The 19,415-nt window shown below is 38.2% G+C and overlaps 1 pseudogene; it reads left to right on the plus strand.

The window, feature by feature from the left end:
* LOC122033846 overlaps positions 1–19,415 on the plus strand; it is a 121,357-nt pseudogene that overhangs the window by 70,795 nt on the left and 31,147 nt on the right.

The following is a 19,415-nucleotide window of genomic DNA, read 5'->3' on the forward strand; positions in this document are numbered from 1 at the left end:
CTAAGCTGCTGAGTTGAAACCTAGTAATCCAAGCTTGCCGAATTGAAACCTAACTATTTGCCAAACCCAATGAAACCCTATCCGATCAAAACCCCCCTCTTCCTTCTTTGATTCACGGCAGCAAGCACAACCAACCGGCTGCACACAATGACCCGAAAGCAGAGAAAGCAAGAAAGAAAGGCTCCAGCATAAACTCTTATTCGGCACAGTAAAATTCGAAAGCAAGGAAAACAAATCGAAGCTCGGAGCAACTCCTACTGCAGGTGAGAAGCAACTCACCTTTGCTTTTAGGACTTACAACCGGAAGGAGGCAGCTAGGGCTTCACGGAGATGAGGACTTCGGCTTCTCCTTCGTGCTCACGCATTCTCTTCGACGAGAGGAGCTCGGATCCGCAAGGTTCGCAGGAAGAAGACCTTCATCGGTCGCCGGAGATGAAGCTAGGACTTCGTATTTCTTCGTTCGGCAGAAACGGCGCCGTCGCACGCGAGAAGCAGAGGAGAAGAAAGGGTTTCGGGAGAAAATATCCCCTAATCCTTCTTAACTTATCCTTTTATAACCTAGGTTTTATTTCTGCCCTTTACTATAACTTAAATACATCTCGCTACATATTTGGTTAACAAATCACGCACAGCCCGGTTGGTCAGCTAGCCTTTTAACCAAATCAAAGGTTTGGGCTTCGATTCCTCTGCCGTGCACTTTTATTCCAATTTATTTTAAACGTTCCAACTATAGCTTAAATCTATTTCTCTCCATACTTGGTTAACAAAACCCGCGTAGCTCAACTGGTTGGGCAGGTTTTGCTTGGGTCAGTCTGACCCGAGGTCGTGGGTTCGAATCTCACCTTCAACATTTTTTTTTTAAAACTTCTTTCTTTTTGTAACCCTACTAAACGACCTCCAAAAATTACGTAAAAATACTCTAAAAATTTCTAAAAATCTCTAGAATATTTTAAAAGTATTTCCAAATATTTTTATGGACTCTTAGAACTTGAAATAGGGAAAATTGGATCGTTACAGATGCACACGGCCATGTGAAGGCCACACGGTCGTGTCACGGGTCGTGTGGAGGCAACACCCTACTCTATAAAAGGGGTTTTTCTCCCCTTTTCAAATCATCTTGAGTTTTGGACTTCGTCCCTCTCCTTGGGGAAGGGTTCTCCCCTTAGGGGGAAACCCTAGAGCTTCATCCACCTCTATTCCTCATCGATCCATCCATCTCCGGAGCAAGGAGGCATCCCCAAGACATCGGAATCATTGGCAAGCATCTCTTCTTCCCCTTCTTCTCACATCTAGGGTTTTGGGGTTGTTCTTCCTTTGCAATGGAGTAGATCTCCAGATCTAGGATATAGGGAGTATTTGTGATGTGATGGATGATGTAAAACTATGTAGATTTGCCATGATTCTATTCAATGACTTGTTGATGCCTTGTTTATGTTTGATGATGTGTGTGTGAATGCTTATATATATCTTTTGCATGTTTTATCAAATGGTTGTGTAGATTTGTTAATCCAGTAGGGGAAATACCCTAAATCGTATGACCGAGGGGTGTCGTGACAAGGCTGCCCCATTAACGGACGTCTAGGGTATCACCTTGAAAGGAGAAACAAATCTCCATAAGGAAGTAGAGGATTGGGCGTAATCTCTATTTCTATTTCTATGTTATTGTGTGTTAGTGTGTTTCTATGTTGTATGATCGAGGGGCGTTGTGACAGGGTTGCCCCATTAACGGACTTCATAGGAATCACTTCCATTTAGTAGCATAGGACATGGAGTAGTAGATCATTCATCTCGGCTTATCCACTGTAGGGGAGAATCAGTAATGAATCTAACTTCCTACAAGAACATGAACATAGAGAATAGAAATTAAGCAATCTATGTAACATCACTTAGCATTACAAGGAAATCGAAATCCTAGAATCTATCATCCACCATCCTCTTGCTCAACCCCTCTCAAGATCTATTCTCTCTCTTTCCTCTTTCTTTCTCTTACTTTCTTTCTACTCAATCTTGTGTTTGTCTAGATAATTCGTCGTGGAAAGTTAACTAGTGCTTAATCAACAGTCCCTGTGAATACGATATCTTTTATTATTACTGACAACGTAACCGTACACTTGCAGTGATGTAACAGGCGCCTACTTTCCCTTCCCTGTTGTTGCTGCCAACTAACCCTCCATTGTAACTTCCTAGCTCTAGATCACGCCCCTTGCTTCTCGCGAGACCCGGTGACAGTTTCCCCGGGCCTGCTTGAAAGTTGCTTCTCTCCCAGCTGCCATGTCTTGCCACAGCCACCACGCATCGCCTCCAGCGCCGTAGTACCACCTCCAGCAGTCGATGTCTTCTCAACGTGACTAGATCAGGATCATCGCTAATTGGCTGTCACATTGTCGGAGAAGAAGCTGTCGAAGAAGGAGAAGCTGAAGGTAAGTTTAATTAGAGTTTCATTGGTAATTAGTTTAGTAATTGGTTGTGATTAATAAGTTAATTAAATGATTAATTGAATTACCAGCGTAACACATCAATTGCTTAATCAAATTAATGCATAGATTAATCAATAATAACAATTAGTGCTTAGTTAACCCCATATAATTGGTTTTGATAAATTAGATAATATTTGATTAATTATTGTTAATGGGTTGATCAACTAATTATGAGATTAATTTAATTAATTTGTAGTCAATGGAATTATTGAACGGATGAAAAGATTAATGTGAACACGTATTATAAATGCTTAGTTTTGCTTTGTATCCTATATTTGTAGATTTGAGCTTGAGGCAAATCCTTTGACTTGAAGACCATTATGATATGATCTGTATTCGAGGTGGATAGATACTGCTTATTTTCTTGAGAGCTTTGATTATAGTGCATGATGGTTTACTGTCATATTTTAGTTAGGTCGCAGTTACTCGCTTACTTTAAATATATTCTATATTGCTCATGAGTTTGGTGCTTTATTGTTTGTCCTTATATGTTGACTTATTGTTGATATCTATGCAATTATGTTTGTTATTCATGATTGTGTTTATATGTATGCATGATATTACCATACCTAGTGTAGGACGTTGGATATTCTACTAGACACCTTGGTAGATGATTTGAGTTTGTACTTTGTTAGGACGATCATACCATAGTTTGTTATTTCATATCGTAGTATAGGGTATTGAGTATCCTTATAGACCCTTGTTGTTATTTAGGCCTATGCCTATACGCTAATGAGGTTAGACCACGGGTATGATTATAATGTGTTACATCGGATGTGATTAGACTTTTTCCGCTTATTTTTACGTTGTTATTTTCTAACGATCATTATCTCCTATTCGTGGTTGAGAGAGTCGTTAGTGACCATTGATATATATCCTGTCTATACGGGACCATTCGTGGTAGAGTATTCTCCCATAGACAGTGACTAGTTACATACCCTGACTACTAATGGGGGGCAATCTGTGGTAGAGCGTTCTCCCGCAGTCAGTGATAGGGGAGCTAGATAGCTACCTCATCCTGTCTGCCTACGGGATCATCCATGGTAAAGCGTTTTCCTGCAGAGTTACTAGTTATTTACCCTGACTGTTGCCCACAGGATCATTCGTAGTAGTGCGTTTGTCCTGCAGTATTTGTTATGTGCTTGCTATATATTGGTCATGCATTTGTTCGTGCTGGTTTGGATGTATTATGAGTACTCCCGATTTGTTGGTTATACTTGGTTGAGCTGGTTAGTGAAGTGTTATATTATTGATTATACTTTTGGTTAGTTGGTGATTATGTTGGGACACTTACGTTGGTTAGTAAGCATTTTACCTGAGACTGTATTCTTTAATCTCTTGATAGTATATTATTCATACACTATTTTCTTATACACACTGAGTATTATACTCACTACCCATTATTTTTCTTTGATCCTCCAGGTTCGCATATAGAGAATGTGTGTCTCTTAGAAGTCCTGGTTGCCAGTCCCTTGCGAGTTGAATTTAGGTTGAGCTGCTTCATTTTGTTGTTTCTGTTGTTTATGGTTATAGTTTCTTTGTATTCTGGATTTTTGAGTGTGTTCATGTGTACATGCATACATACACGTATTGTTATTTAAAAAGTTAATATGTTTTTATTTTGCATTGATGTTTAATTGGCTCAATCTGAGTTTGATATCGTATTTTTCATATTGTCACTAGGGGGTACCGTCTGGTTTGACAGATAAGTATATTCTAAGGGCGTGACATGTTGTACATGGATTGATGCTAGAGATGTGGAGGTGGCAACACAAATGGATGGATTGCATTTGAACAGAAAGAATAAAGTATGGTGTGGAAAATGAATTCAATCTAATATCAATTAGGGCAACACCAAATCATGTCGCCATATCACACAGAACATTAGAAGGAAATTTACCTATCAAAGAGAAGAAAAGATGACTATCTCACAAGAGAAGATTTTTACAGGGATTAATCATAGAAAATTTTTAGCAACTGAAATTTGAATATTACACAAGACATCGCTGCTTCTAGAATCAATCCTAATAAAGATTAAGCAAATCAGAAAATACAATACAATCCTAATGAAGACTAGGTAAATAAGAAAAATATATTATCCCATTAATTGATTGCCAAATTTAAAATTAATAAACCAAATTAGAATAGGCACCAAACAACTCAAAATCAAAATTCATGCATTGTAATACAATATCCTTGTCATTGTCATACTTTATAGCTTTGTTTTATCCTTTGAATTTAGTGAATGTAGTTCTGGTTAAATAAAGATGCAGAAACATTTTCTTTCATACACAAATTATTTTGCTAATCAGTTCAAGCAACATGGGTTTTTTCTCCTTCAATATGTGGGAACAAGCCTTTTCTTTCACTGGTAGCTAAATAGTTTTGACTATCAAATTGCTCTGGTCAAAGCGAACATTCTGAATGAGAAATTTGATTATATCCAATGTCATTCTTGCTTATAAAGTAGTTGCTCATATCAAACTCTCAATTGGATACATTTCACAGGGGCTTTACGTAACCAGAAAATTTTTTTCAGTATATGATGCCATTCCATGTACTACAATTAAGTGACTGAAAAATCATCATTTTGCAACACCATTGCAGCGAGGAAAATGGAAACAGAGAAGTACAACGAACTATGTTGGAATTACTAAACCAGCTTGATGGCTTTAGCAGTGATGAGCACATAAAGGTCATTCTTATTGCTTGACTTCAATAGGTTGTTATGGTGGAATCAGAATTACTTAAAGTTTGTGTAGGCTGATAAATATTAAGTTGAAGTTAGTCCTCTCTAACTTCCATAGATTCAGCATTCTTACTTCTGTTTCTTTGATTCATGTTCTAAGATTTCTAACTATGCCTTATTTTTTCCAATTTATAGATAGGAATATCTCAGGAAGTATAAACAAAATACCACATTTAAAGCCTGAGACCACCACTATTAAAATAATAAAATACTTAATAACAACTTACAGTTGCCAGGTCTTCAATCCTGAGACCACCACTATTAAAGCCTGGATTTTTTCACTTTTACTTGTTGCAGTTCTTTTTCCTGGTTTCTATATATATATATATATATATATATATATATATATTTCTCATTGAACCATATGGTTTTACAAAACCCTGGTTAAACACTGGTTGCCCGTCTCTACATTTTATTTTCATTTTTTCTGTCATCTGGACAGAAGATTTTGGAAATGGTCTAATGATTTGGTGTTTTTGCTCTCATAACTGGGACAAAGCAGCATTGAAATTCCCACATTTTACTTCCTCTCAGTGTTTGTGTTTTTGTTTGTTTAATAGGTCATAGCAGCAACTAATCGTGCTGACATTCTTGATCCTGCTCTTATGAGTTCTGGACGTTTAGATCGCAAGATAGAGTTCCCTCATCCATCTGAAGAGGCAAGAGGTCGAATTTTGCAGGTATCATCAATTATGTTTAGTGCGCAAATACTTTTTTTTTTTTTTTCTTATGGTAAGGCTGCTACCATGCTCGAGGCTCTAACCAATGAAGGGATTTAGTGGGGATCATGTCGGTTAGGCTACAGTATTATCTGTTGTGACGATCTCGTGTTAACAAAATTTAGATCCATTCAAGGAAAATGAATGTGCATTCTGATGTGAATTTTGAAGAACTTGCAAGATCGACAGATGATTTTAATGGAGCGCAACTTAAAGCAATTCGTGTAGAAGCTGGCATGCATGCTTTGTGTTGAGATGCGACTGAGGTTCTCTACTGCCCTGTGTTTGTTGTATTTGCTAGTTCTAGTATAACTTTAAGAACCACCGATCTATTGACATTGCATATAACTTATGTTCTCCAGAACTTCCGAACCTCAAGCCTTGAATACCTTAATCTTGCTTCCACATCCAAAGTTACCAATAGTCAGTTAGCTAATAACCTAGCCGTTGTTTATGATAAAGTTTGTTTATCTTCTCGTGTCCACCTAATGCAGAGCCGGTTGTTTAAAGGCTCTGGGCAGAACTATTAATTATGTCCCAATTTTACCTTTTCATTAAAACTTAAACAATTTATTCAGGTTAAGATTAAAATTTAAATACTAGTCCATATAAAGTATTACTCAGGAGTTCAAAATAGTAAAGCACAAAAAAAAGACATTTGAACGGTAGAATTATTTGCTTCTGATAGATTCCACAAGGAGGTCCAAGTTCAGTCCAGATATCCTACAAAAATCATAAGAATTTGTAAGTCGTGGAAACACATAAGAATTTGTAAGTCGTGGAAACACATTTAGGTGAAACTGTGATAAAACTTTACAATTTATTGAGGAAAATAGAGATGTGTAGGGACATGTCAGAAAGAAGTGACTACTAAATATATAACAGCAATATTTCCACTAGAGATGATGGAAGATAATTTAAGGAAGCATACCATAACTAGAGAAAGGAAAAATAAACTTACCTGTGGTGATGCACCAAAAGGAATATACTGACATCCAACAGTGAACCATAATTCCTTTCCAAGCTACAGACAAGGAATAAAAAGAAAGCTCATTTCTAGGAAATTTACAAAAATGAACCAATATTTAGAATTTCTACATCTTTTCAATCAACATATTCAACAAAGAAATGAATGCCACCGGTGGTGGTGGAATGTTTTAGAATCACACAAATAAAGTTAAAACAAGAAACTTAAGTAATAACATGTTATTGATGTTCTGGAAACATCATTTAGAAGCAATATCAAATAGGAGAGGGTCCAACTAATACCGCATACTAACCTTAGCGTGCACTTCTTCCATGTATAGACTATCAGTAGGCAATGGAGGGACTATAGCTTGGTTTAAAAGTGATCCTACGTCAACCTTATTATCTGAAAAATCATCATATATGTTAGATCCTACATCAACCTCACTATATGAAGAATCATCATATATGCAAACATGGCATGTTACTGGAGTTGTTCCATCAGGAAATTCAAGAGGCAACTTAGATGAGACTGAAACAATAAAAAAGAACTGAGGGAATCAATACAAAGTACTGACTTGAGTAACCTGACAAATATAAAAAAAATAATTAATCAATTAATATCTTTTGCATTCTAGCGGCAACAATATGCATATTGGCTAGGGATAGGAAAAGCAAAGGACAATTCCTAACAGCAAATCAATTCATGTAAACAAACACTTCAAACAAAAGCATAAAAAATGAAACTAAGGATATTAGACATACGGGGTAAAACAAGGTGTATATCTCTCAATCTTTGTCATAAGTTCCAGGAAATGTAGGTCTAAAAAGTGTATATACTGCTACAAAACTAGCAAGTGTAGAAGGATCAGTAAGACAAACAGAGACAACTTATTTAAAGTGTCTTCGTGATGCACTTTTAAAGGAAAAATCATCAATAATATCATCATATTCAATATTTTTCGAAATATTTTTTTCAATGCATAAAATTGCTAATCCATTTAGCCTATCTTGAGTCATTGTGGTCTGTAAATAAGATTTTATTAATTTTAATTTCGAAAAACTTCTTTCGGCAGATGCCACTGTCACGGGTATTGTCAATAATATCCTATAAGCAATCATCACATTTGGAAATATATCCATTGTTTTTAAAAACTCTAATATTTGAATGGAAGACCATTTTTTATTTGTTTCATAAGATTCACTTGGTAACATTACTTGCAAAACTTGTAATTCTGAAAATATATATTTTGCATCAATATCAGAAGTGTTACCATTTTTTAAAGTATTTTCAAGATTCACACAAGAACTCATCAATTCATCATCATCCATTGAAACTAATTTTGCATCATACAAGAACCCAAATATAGATTCAAAATATTGCAACTGTTCAAACCTACTTTTCAATTGCCCAAGAGCAATATCGACTACTAAGATAAAATAATCTGTTTGAAAAGACTCTTCCAGTGATTGATTTTCCCTTTTAGTATTAGTAATCTCATCAAAATGTCTTTTTCTACTAATTTTACGTCTTGTAGGAAATACAGACTCAATTTCCATATCAAATGCTATTTTTTTTTGCATCAACCATAGCTAAAGCAAAACCATTTTCTCTATATTTTTCAAAAAAAGAAACAATACCAACCAATTGTTTTACAGCAACATCAAGACGCATATCCTCTAACTGTAATTTTTTACTAACTAAGTTAATTTTATGCAAAATATCATGCCAAATAACAAGGTTTAATATAAATTCAAAACTTGAAAGTTCACTAGATGCTAACGTTTCAGCATCTCTACTTAATTTTCTATCTTCACTTATTTCTGCTAATTTGAACAAAGCTTCTCTAATTTGGGAAGCTTGAGATAGTATTGCTTTGACTGTTTCAATATGACTTTCCCATCTTGTAGTTGACAATGATTTTAAAGTTAAACCATCAATATATTCAAGCAAAACATTCCATCTTTTTGTTGAATTAGAGAACACGGTGTACATACATTGACATGCTCCAAAAAATGATTTTGCTTTAGCACAAGAATTTGCCATGTCACAAACAACTAAGTTAAGAGAATGAGAACCACATGACATATAAAATGCTCTAGGATTAATGTCAAGCAATCTTCTTTGCACACCTTGATTTTTTGCCTTTCATATTAGATCCATTATCATAACCTTGCCCTCTCACATTATCAATATCAAGGTCTGAAGATTGTAAAACAAATTTCAATTCATTAAAAAGACCTAAACCAGTTGTATCTTTTACATTTATAAATTTTAAGAAATACTCTTCTGTTTTAATTGGAGTCTCTGAAACATCTATACATCTTAATATGAGAGTTATTTGTTCTTTGTGACTTACATCCAGTGTACAATCAAGAATTACTGAAAAATATTTTGTCTCTTTTACTTTTTTAATTATTGCATTCTTGACTTTGGAGGCTAGAATAGATATTAACTCGTTTTGAATTTTATAACTAAGATAATGATAATGAATCTTTTTATCTTGAATGAGTCAAAAATATTCTTGCATTATTGGATCAAAATCTGCAATCATTTCAAGTAGACCCAAAAAATTATCATTACCATTGATCCGGTAGCAAAGGAGGGGTTCCATACGGACAGAGGTTAAGGACACGTGGAGGTCAATGTCGAGACGATCGACGTAAAAGGTGAGCCGAACGAGAAGCCACCTTTCTGGGCGACCGCGATAGAAGGTCAGGTCGACAAGGAGATAACTCCGCTAAGGCTAAGGTTCGAGTTTCCGACGCTCAGGGATTCACATACGACAGTTGACTGGGCCGAGCGGCCGCTCAGCGGGGTCGTAGGCTAACATAGGCGCTATTCAGCCGAGCATATGACTGAGCGGCCCACTTACTCGGTCCGACCAGTATGGTCGAGTGTCTCTCTCGCTCGGCCCGATAGAAGACAGAAGGTGCAGAAGAGTACAAAGGGGACGGCTAGAGATATCATTTTCGAGATATGTGCCGCCGACAGACAGCATGATCGGCGGCTGAACCAGATAGAAGATCGTACGGTGGAAGTTTCCACCGTCATGTCAGAGATATGCTCGGACAGTTGCGGTATGGCTTCAGGCGTGCTTTTCCGACACATCCATTTTGAAGTATGTTTGGGGAAGCGCTCACGCATCGAGGAGCGTGCACACGCCTCCCCGGGGGCCTATATAAGGACCCTCAGACTTCGACGAAGGTATGCAATCAGATACACTATAGCTACAGTTCTCCTTATTTCGCCTCATCTTTCTTCTCGCCTGACTTGAGCGTCGGAGGGTCGTCGCCGGGAACCCCTTCCCGGACCGGCTTCGTTGCAGGTTCGCTGGAGGTCCACATCATCCCTGCGTATACACGGAGTCAGCAGAGAGTGCCACGTCCCCAGCTTCCAATAACTCATAGCTCGGACAGGATCAAATTGGCACCGTCTGTGGGAAGACACCTGAATCTGAGCAGAGAAGATGGAAGGAGCTGGACGACCACACACCGTGACACTCTCTCAGGAGGAGCTAGACGCCCTTATTGAGGCAAGAGCGACGAAAATCGTGGAGCAGCAGCAGCAGAAGGCGCTAGCCGAGCGGTTACCACAACATGCAACTTCGGCATTAGGCAGTTGAGCGGTGGAGGAGGACCGACCGGAGCAATACTCCACATGGGCACAGAATAAAGGTCAAACCGACACTCCAGGGAATGCACTGCCCGCCCCTATTCCGTTTCATCGGACATTGTTCCAGACTCCGTCCGAGCTGGCACAGGCCAATCAAGGGTCATCAGAAGAAGCGCCCATACGGGATGCTATAAAGGGGAAGGCGCCTCGGGCTGAGTCATCCCCCGAGCGGATCAACCGTCAATTTTCTGAAGCCATCCTGAGAGACCCACTACCGAGGCACTACACGCCCCTGGCGATCGGAGAGTACAACGGGACCAGCGACCCGGATGACCATCTGGGTAAGTTCGACAACACTTCCACACTACATCAATATACAGATGGTGTAAAGTGCCGAGTGTTCCTCACCACCCTTTCGGGATCGGCGCAACGGTGATTCCGGAGGCTGCCGGATGGGTCGATCACCCGTTTTAAGGAGTTCCGAATGGCTTTCCTCCATCATTTCGCGAGCAGCAAGCGATACCAGAAGACCAGCGTTAGGCTGTTCGCCATCAAACAAGGATTGAGGGAGTCACTCCGAACTTACATCCAGCGCTTCAATCAGGTGGCCATGGACATCCCGACGGTCACCTCGGAGACCATGATGAACGCGTTCATGCAAGGGCTCGTGGACAGTGACTTCTTCCGATCCCTCATCCGAAAGCCACCCCGCAGCTACGACCATATGCTGAATAAGGACAATGAGTACATCAACGTGGAGGAAGCCCAGGCGGCGAGGAAAAAAGAAGTGTCGTCCGAGCCGCCGGCAACTGCCGAGCGGAAGCCCCAAGCCAACCACCAACCACCGAGGGGACCTCGGGCCGAGGGAGAAAGTCCACACCACGAACCCCGGCCGCATGCGGTCCAACATGTAGCAGCCAAGCGGCCTTAACCGAAGGGAAAGGTATGGACTCCCATGTTCTGTTCACTTCATCAGTCAGCCACCCACAACACCCGAGATTGTCGAAGCCTTCCGCCGATCACTCACCCCACTCCCCGAAGCTATCGTCGTCTATCCCCTTCACCCGATCGGAGACACTGACACCAGGATACCGGACGGCGTGGGGCTAGGGAATCACCCGAGCGGAATCGGCAACCGAGGGTCCATCGCCAAGCTTCGCAAGAGCGAGCAAGACCTTCTGCTAGGGAGGAAGAGAATAGAAGCAACGCAGCTCGAGGCGAAATCAACATCATCGTCGGTGGCCCCACAGGAGGAGATTCGAACCGGGCCAGAAAGTCACACGCTCGGCAGCTCAAGATCCATGTGGTCGGCTGCAGCCAGGAGCAGGCGAGCGGGCCCGAGATCAGCTTTGGGCCCCGGGACCTCGAGGGAATCGAAGTCCCCCATGATGATGCCCTCATTATCCGAGCGGTAATAGCTAATTACAATATCCACCGCATATTTATTGATACAGGCAGCTCGGTCAACATCATTTTCAAGAAGGCGTTCTATCAAGTTCAAATTGACCGAGCCAAGCTATTGCCAATGACGACCCCGGTATACGGGTTCACAGGCAATGAGGTCCTCCCGATCGGCCAGACCAGACTGGCTATCTCGCTGGGAGAAGAGTCGCTCAGGAGAACGCGTACCACTAACTTCATCGTGGTCGACGCCCCTTTCGCATACAATGTGATCCTGGGACGGTCGGCTCTCAACGAGTTCCGAGCGATCGTCTCAACATTTTGTCAAAAGATAAAATTCCCCGTTAAAGATCAAGTGGGAGAAGTCCGAGGAGACCAGCTGGCAGCCCGGCGAAGTTATGTGGAAATGGTCAGAGTCAAGGCAAAGGTCGCTCGGAAAGGTCAACGGATCGAGGTAAATGCAATAAGTGAAAAGCCACCTTCCTTGGTTTATGAAAAAAAAAAAGAGGTACAGATCCACCCTGCCCGACCAGACTCCACTAAGTTCATAGTGTCCGACCTGGAGGTGAGCCAGAAGGAGAGGCTGGTCAAATGCCTCCAATAGAACTGCGACGTCTTCGCTTGGTCGACTCACGAGTTGCCGGGAGTCTCGCCAAGCATAGCACAGCACGAGCTTCATGTTCGGCCGGACGCTCGACCGGTGAAGCAAAGGAAGAGGCTCTACAACCTGGTGATAGAAATAGATATTCTAGGAATACCAAAGTTTCCTCTCAAAGCAATATTAGATACTGGAGCAACCACATGCTACGTAAACCAAAAATCAGTGCCTACTGAAGCACTAGAGAAGAATACTTTCGTGGTTAATTTCATTGGTATCAACTCACAACAGACCGCCAACATGAAGATGAAACAAGGTCGTATGTTTATTGGGAAAAATGTGTTTAGAATACCCTACACCTACAGCTTCCCAATGATATTGGGTGACAATATACAAATGATCATAGGCTGCAACTTCATTCGAGCTATGCATGGGGGTCTTCGAATAGAAGGAGATACGGTAACATTTTATAAAAACCTTACTACTATTAATATGTTATCATTTGTATCAGCTGCAACCATTGAGGAGCTTGAATTAGAAGAGGAGGAATACATTCAAATAAAGGAGCTGGTCAGCTACTCAACTGGGCCATCCTATCCAAGGGTTAAAGAACAGTTTAGCCAACTCCTCAAGGAACTAAAGGATCAGGGATACATTGGTGAAGATCCTTTAAAACACTGGGTGAAGAACCAAATCACCTGCCAGCTGGATATCAAGAACCCCAATTTTACAATAGAAGATAGATCGCTAAGGCATCTGACTCCACAACAAAAGGAGGCCTTCACAAAACATGTCAAAGCCTTGCTAGAAATCGGAGTCATCAGGCCAAGCAATAGTCACCATAGGACAACCGCCATCATAGTCAACTCAGGTGCAACAATAGATCTGAAGACGGGAAAGGAGGTTAAGGGCAAAGAATGTATGGTCTTTAATTACAAAAGGATGAATCATTAGGATTAGGTCTTGGTCAAACAAATCAAAGAATTAATTCAGCAACTCTCAGACCTTGAACTACCCCCAGAAGATTGCTATATCATCCTTGAAGTGGATGGTTGCATGGAAGGTTGGGGAGGTATATGCAAATGGAAAAAAGACAAAACAGACCCTTGAGGGCAAGAAAAAATCTATGCCTACGCCAATGGAAAGTTCTGCCTCCCAAAATCGACAATTGATGCAAAAATAGATGTCGTAATGAACTCACTTGAGGAGCTAAAAATTTATTATCTTGACAAGGAGAGCTTAATTATTAGAATAGATTGCCAAGCGATATCAGTTTCTTTGGCAAATCCTCAAATAACAAGCCCTCTAGAGTTCGATGGATAGCCTTCACCGACTATGTCACGGGGGTTGGGATACCAGTGCACTTTGAACACATTGACGGCAAGGACAACCAATTAGCTGATGCATTATTTTGACTAATATGTTGTCTTGTCAGTGCAGAATTGTCGGAGGCGATCCTGGATCAATTAGAATTGATAATGTTGGATCTGTTGGAGTGTATACTGAAAGCCTAAGCTTTGTAAACATTCATTATGAATAAAGAATCACATTTGGTCTAATTGTCTACATTTGTTTGTAGTTGTTCATTTAATTTATATTGTGGATAACATAGTATGTGGTGTCACATACAGAAGATGATGTTATCAGTACCTTATAAATTATAAACAGTAGCTCACGACTAAAATGGAAAGGAACAAACCATTAGAAGGTCGTAGTGTAATTAGGTATTAGTTTATCTTGACTATATAATTACACTAGTACACTCAGAGTGTATTGAGTAGGACCATTAGAGGTCGTTTCTTTTATACTGACTTTATAAAGGAACAAAGACCTCAGTTATTATGGAAGTGTGTGCTCTTAATCCTAATGTAATAACAAGCACATATATTTGATATTTATTTCTTTAATTTATCAATGGGTGAGATTTAGTTCGTTGAATCAATAAACCCGATAAGTTGGGAAATGGTATCACTTATAGTGTGTGTTGTTGATTATAGAAGGAAACTGTGTCCTAGAGATACTAGGTTGATAATGTCCTCAAGAGGAGCTCATAAAGATTGTCATGTTAAACCCCGCAGTGGACTTAGTCCGACATGATAATAAGGTTGAGTGGTACTACTCTTGGACTTAGATATTAATTAAATGAGTTGTCGAACTCACTTAATTAGTGGACATTCGATATCTTAAACACGGAGACTAACACACTCATAATAAGAAGGAGCCCAAAATGTAATTTGGGATTGGTGCGGTAGTTCAATGATAGTTCTCTAGTGGAATGAATTATCATTGATAAAATTAAGTTGTGTGTTCGGGGCGAACACGGGATGCTTAATTTTATCGAGAGACCAAAACCAATTCCTCCTCTCGGTCCCTATCGTAGCCTCTTATTTGTAGAGTTCTATACCCACCTATACCCACTTTCTATACCCACCAATAAGGGGCCGGCCAAGCTAGCTTGGGAACCAAGCTAGGGCCGGCCTAGGTATATTATTGGGTGGCCGGCCCTAGCTTGAACCCAAGCTAGTAGGGCCGGCCAAAATAAATTAAAAAAGAAATTTAATTTTAATTTTTATTATTATGTGGAAGATATAATTTAAAGAGAATTAAAATTAAAATATCTCTCTTGTAAAAGATCTACAAAAGATTAAAGAAAGAGATTAGATCTCTTTCCTTATTTGTAGATTGGAGAGATGTTTTATTTTCTCTTTAAGAATTATTCACATGTTGATAAAATTAAAATTATAGAAATTTCCTTTTATCAACCATGAAGAGATTTTAAAGAGAAATTTTATTTTTTAAAATTTCCGGAAATAAATTAGGAAGTTTTAATTGTTGATTAAAACTTGTCCAATTTGTTCTCCAATGATGTGGCCGGCCATTGAAGTTTGATTTGGAAAATTTATTTTATTTTTCTAAATTAAATCATGTCAAGGAAATTGAGGAAATTTTATTGTAATTAAATTTCCTAATTTGCCTAGGCCAAGGAATATAAAAGAATGGGTGAGGGTGCCTTCAAGGGACACAAGATCTATTATTTCTCTCCCTCTTTTGTTCCTTGGTGTGGCCGGCCAACCTCTCCCTCTCTTCCTCTTGTGGTGGCCGAATCTCCCTCTTCCATTGGAGCTCTTGTGGTGGCCGGATACTACTTGGAGAAGAAGAAGAAGAAGGAGAGAAAGCTAGCATCTCTTGGAGCTTGGTTAGTATTTTGGTTTTCCTCCTTGGTGAAGTTTTTCCTTTGTGGCCGAACCTTGCTTGGAGGAGAAGAAGGTGGTTGGTGTTTTCTCATCTTGGTAGATCGTTGCCCACACAACGTCCGAGGTTAGAAGAGGAATACGGTAGAAGATCAAGAGGTCTTTCTAGAAGGTATAACTAGTAGTTTTTCCTTTTCCGCATCATGCTAGTTATTTATGGAAATAATACCAAATACAAGAGGCTTACGTTCTAGTATTTCGAATATGTTTTTCGATGTTGTGTTCTTTTGTTTTTTTTTTCTTTTCCTTGTGATTTGATTGTTCTCTTTGGTTAACCTAAAATTATTTTAGGAAATTAAATATTAGCTTTCTATTAAAGGTTTTGTCTAGTCGGTGGCGGTTGCTCCCATATCCAAGAAGGCCATGTGCCTCGCCACGTCAGTACTGGGAACCTTTTATGGAAATTAATATTTAATGGAATTAATAACTTAAGGAGACTTGGATCGAACGTGTTAAGTTCTGCAGGAGATCCAAGTCAAAACCTAAAAGAACAAATAGATTAAGTTTTGGATCAAACGTGTTAAGTTCCGCAGGCGATCCAAAATTTAATTTAAAAGAACACATGGTAGCTAGGAAAAGGTTCAGATCTTTGTACAAAATTTTTATACAGTGGAACCTATAGGTTTTCCGAGTAGCAACCAACAGGATCGTAGCATTCGATAGAGGGGGGGGTGAATATCAATTAAAAATTTTCGAAAGAGTACGTAGCGGAAAAGTCGAAGGCCAAAATAATGCTAACACAAGAACCTTTTACTTAGTTCGGAGCATTTGGTGACTCCTACTCCAAGGTCCACATGCAAGGGTGCTTTCGATGGGTAATCACTAATAATTTGATAGAATATTAAAAGTTAAGTACATGAATTAATTAGTAAACAAAACAATCAACAATTATGAAAAATAAGACAGAAAAAAAACTTGTCGGTGAGCTTTAGCAGCGTCGCAGGAGCACAGAAGAGCTGATTGTGAGTTATTGTTGGAGCTTCAGCCTTGACCCTCCTTATATAGGAGGTTCGGGGCGCCTGGAACCTTCAGGGTGTCTGGAATCTTCAGGGTGCCCTGGTTGTGACGTAGTCGAGCCAATCAGTGAGCTCCACTTGGTGAGGCGACGCTGGGATAGAATTTCACCTCCCGGGCGCCCGAATCCCTCCCCAGTGCCCGGACCTCCGGGCGCTCGGACCCCAGTTTTCCAGCAGCTTCCTTCCTACAAGAAAACGTTAATCCGGAGGCAAACATATGATGTATATATCCTGCAAAACAAGGAGTTAGCACAGTTTAAGTTAAACAATTAGAGTATTAGCTAGATTCCGTCTCTCCGAGACCGGAATCAAGTCAAGATCTCTACTTAGAGTTTCGAAATGGATCTAAGTCGGATCGGCGCCTAAGTTTCCTTCCTGGGAATGCGTCCTCACAGTCACTCCCCTCAAGTGACTTACCTTCGCTTGCCTGCCAGATGTCCGGTCAGCCCTTCGACCCGTCTGGGCTTCGTGCCAGCTATCCGATCAGCCCGTCGACCTAGCTGGACTTCATGCCAAACATCCGGTCAGCCCATCGACCTGTTTGGACTTCATGCCAGCTATCCGGTCGACCCGTCGACCTAGCTGGGCTTCTCCTGTACACTCGATCAGAGTGTTAGATAACCATAAAACTAACTTAACCTATTTTGTCATTCATCAAAACTTAAGTTAGACCGTTAGTGCTAACCGCACCAACAATCTCTCTCTTTTTGATGCAATGACAACCTAGTTAAGTTAGTGAAAAAAAATATGCAAATAAAAACAAGTATAAGGTTGTTAAGTTAGCCTTTTAAATTTTGTTATTTTTGATGTTTGTTTTGTTTAACTAACTTAACCACCTAACCCTCCCCCTTTGGCATTCATCAAAAAATTAACATAGAACAACAAGGTAATTTTAAAAAATGTAAGGTAAAAAATTTAGAAATGTAAGTCAGATCTTTTTGGGGGAGATGAAAACATAGAATATTTTATTTAAAATCTTAGTTAAAAAATAACTAAGTTTTAAAGCTTTAGAAAGATAACTTTTGAACTTGTAAAAATTTTTAAAATTTGCAAATGTAACCTAATTTTTGAAATAAGCTTTGCAAACATAATTTTCAAATATATCATTTTTACAAAAAAAAATGATTATTAGGGCTAAGTCCAATTTTCAAATCAAGTTTCCAAAACTAAATGAGATTTTATTTTTCAAGACTCAGTTTGTAAAATCCAACTTTCAAAACCAACTTTTGAAACTAAGTAAAATCTCTTTCCAAACCTAAGTTTTTAACCTCCAATTTTCAAAATAAAATTTCAAAAATATGTTTTTAAAACTAAGTAGCATATAATTTTCAAAATGAAGTATGAAAAGCTAAGTTGCAAAATCGAGTAAAGTCTATTTTTCAAAATTAAGCTTGTAAAATTCAATTTTCAAAACATAAGTTTGTAAGTTCCAAATTTCAAAACTAATTTTATTACATTTTCAAAATATGTTTTGAAAAATCAAATTTTCAAAACTAAGTAAAATCTAATTTTCAAAATGAATTTTCAAAACTTAGTTGGATCCAATTCTTAAAAACAACTTAGTTTTATATGAGTTAATTTTCAAACACATTGAAAATATTTATAAGAAAATATTTTTCAAATAATGGGAAAATTAGTATGAAGATAATTAAATCTCTCCCTAAATCTGACATAATTTTTTAAGTAAATATATTAAAAAAATTGAACCTCCCTCTGAATTTGATATTCCCTTAAATTATTACTCTCCCTTAATTTATCTTTCCCTGAGTTTATTACTCCCCCTGAATTTATTGCTCTCCCTTAATTTATTACTCCCCCTTAATTTATTATTCCCTCTTAAGTTAACCTTAAGGTTTGAGTATGTTAAAATTTGCAGCCTTAACATATTTTTGTACCTAAGTGTTCTAGGGGATTTAGTAATATTTATATAATTATTTCTATATCATTAGTATAATTGTTCATTTAAGTTTGATTAATCAATAATTCTAAAAATAATTGACTTTAGATTCAGGTGTAATAAGTTAAATTTTAGTTTAAGGTTAAATAAGATAAGTTGTTATTAATTCAATAACAATTAATCACTATCAATAATTTATTGATTAAAATTTACTTGATTCAATAATTTAATACTTATTAAAATAATTTAAATTTTATACTAATTGATTGAGTTGATTAATGAAAGCGTTAGTTATAATTTAACTTTTCATTTACTTCCTTTTAAGTAGGATTAACTTAGTTTAAGGTTTGTAGTAATTTGAAGTTAAATTTATTAAAGTTATTAAACAAAGTTAAGTAATGTTCAATTTAAGTCAATCTTTAATTGTGTTATAATTAAAATAGTTAAAATTTTCATTAATATTTTAATGTAAAGTCAAGGTTGATTAAAAGAATTAGAGTCAATTTAATATTTTTAATTAGTTTAAATCTAGCTCCTAATCACCTTAGTTCTCAAATAAGGTTACACTTAAACAATTACGTTTTTGTTATTTACTTATTAATTACTTAATTAAGTTTAAAGTTTAAATTTTGAGTGATTTAATCATTTTATAAAATATCTAACTTTTAAATTATTATTATTATTAAAAATTAAAAATAATTTTAAATAAATTTAAAATTTAAATT

Source organism: Zingiber officinale, chromosome 11B (genome assembly GCF_018446385.1).
Source record: "Zingiber officinale cultivar Zhangliang chromosome 11B, Zo_v1.1, whole genome shotgun sequence".
NCBI classification, from domain to species: Eukaryota; Viridiplantae; Streptophyta; class Magnoliopsida; order Zingiberales; family Zingiberaceae; genus Zingiber; species Zingiber officinale.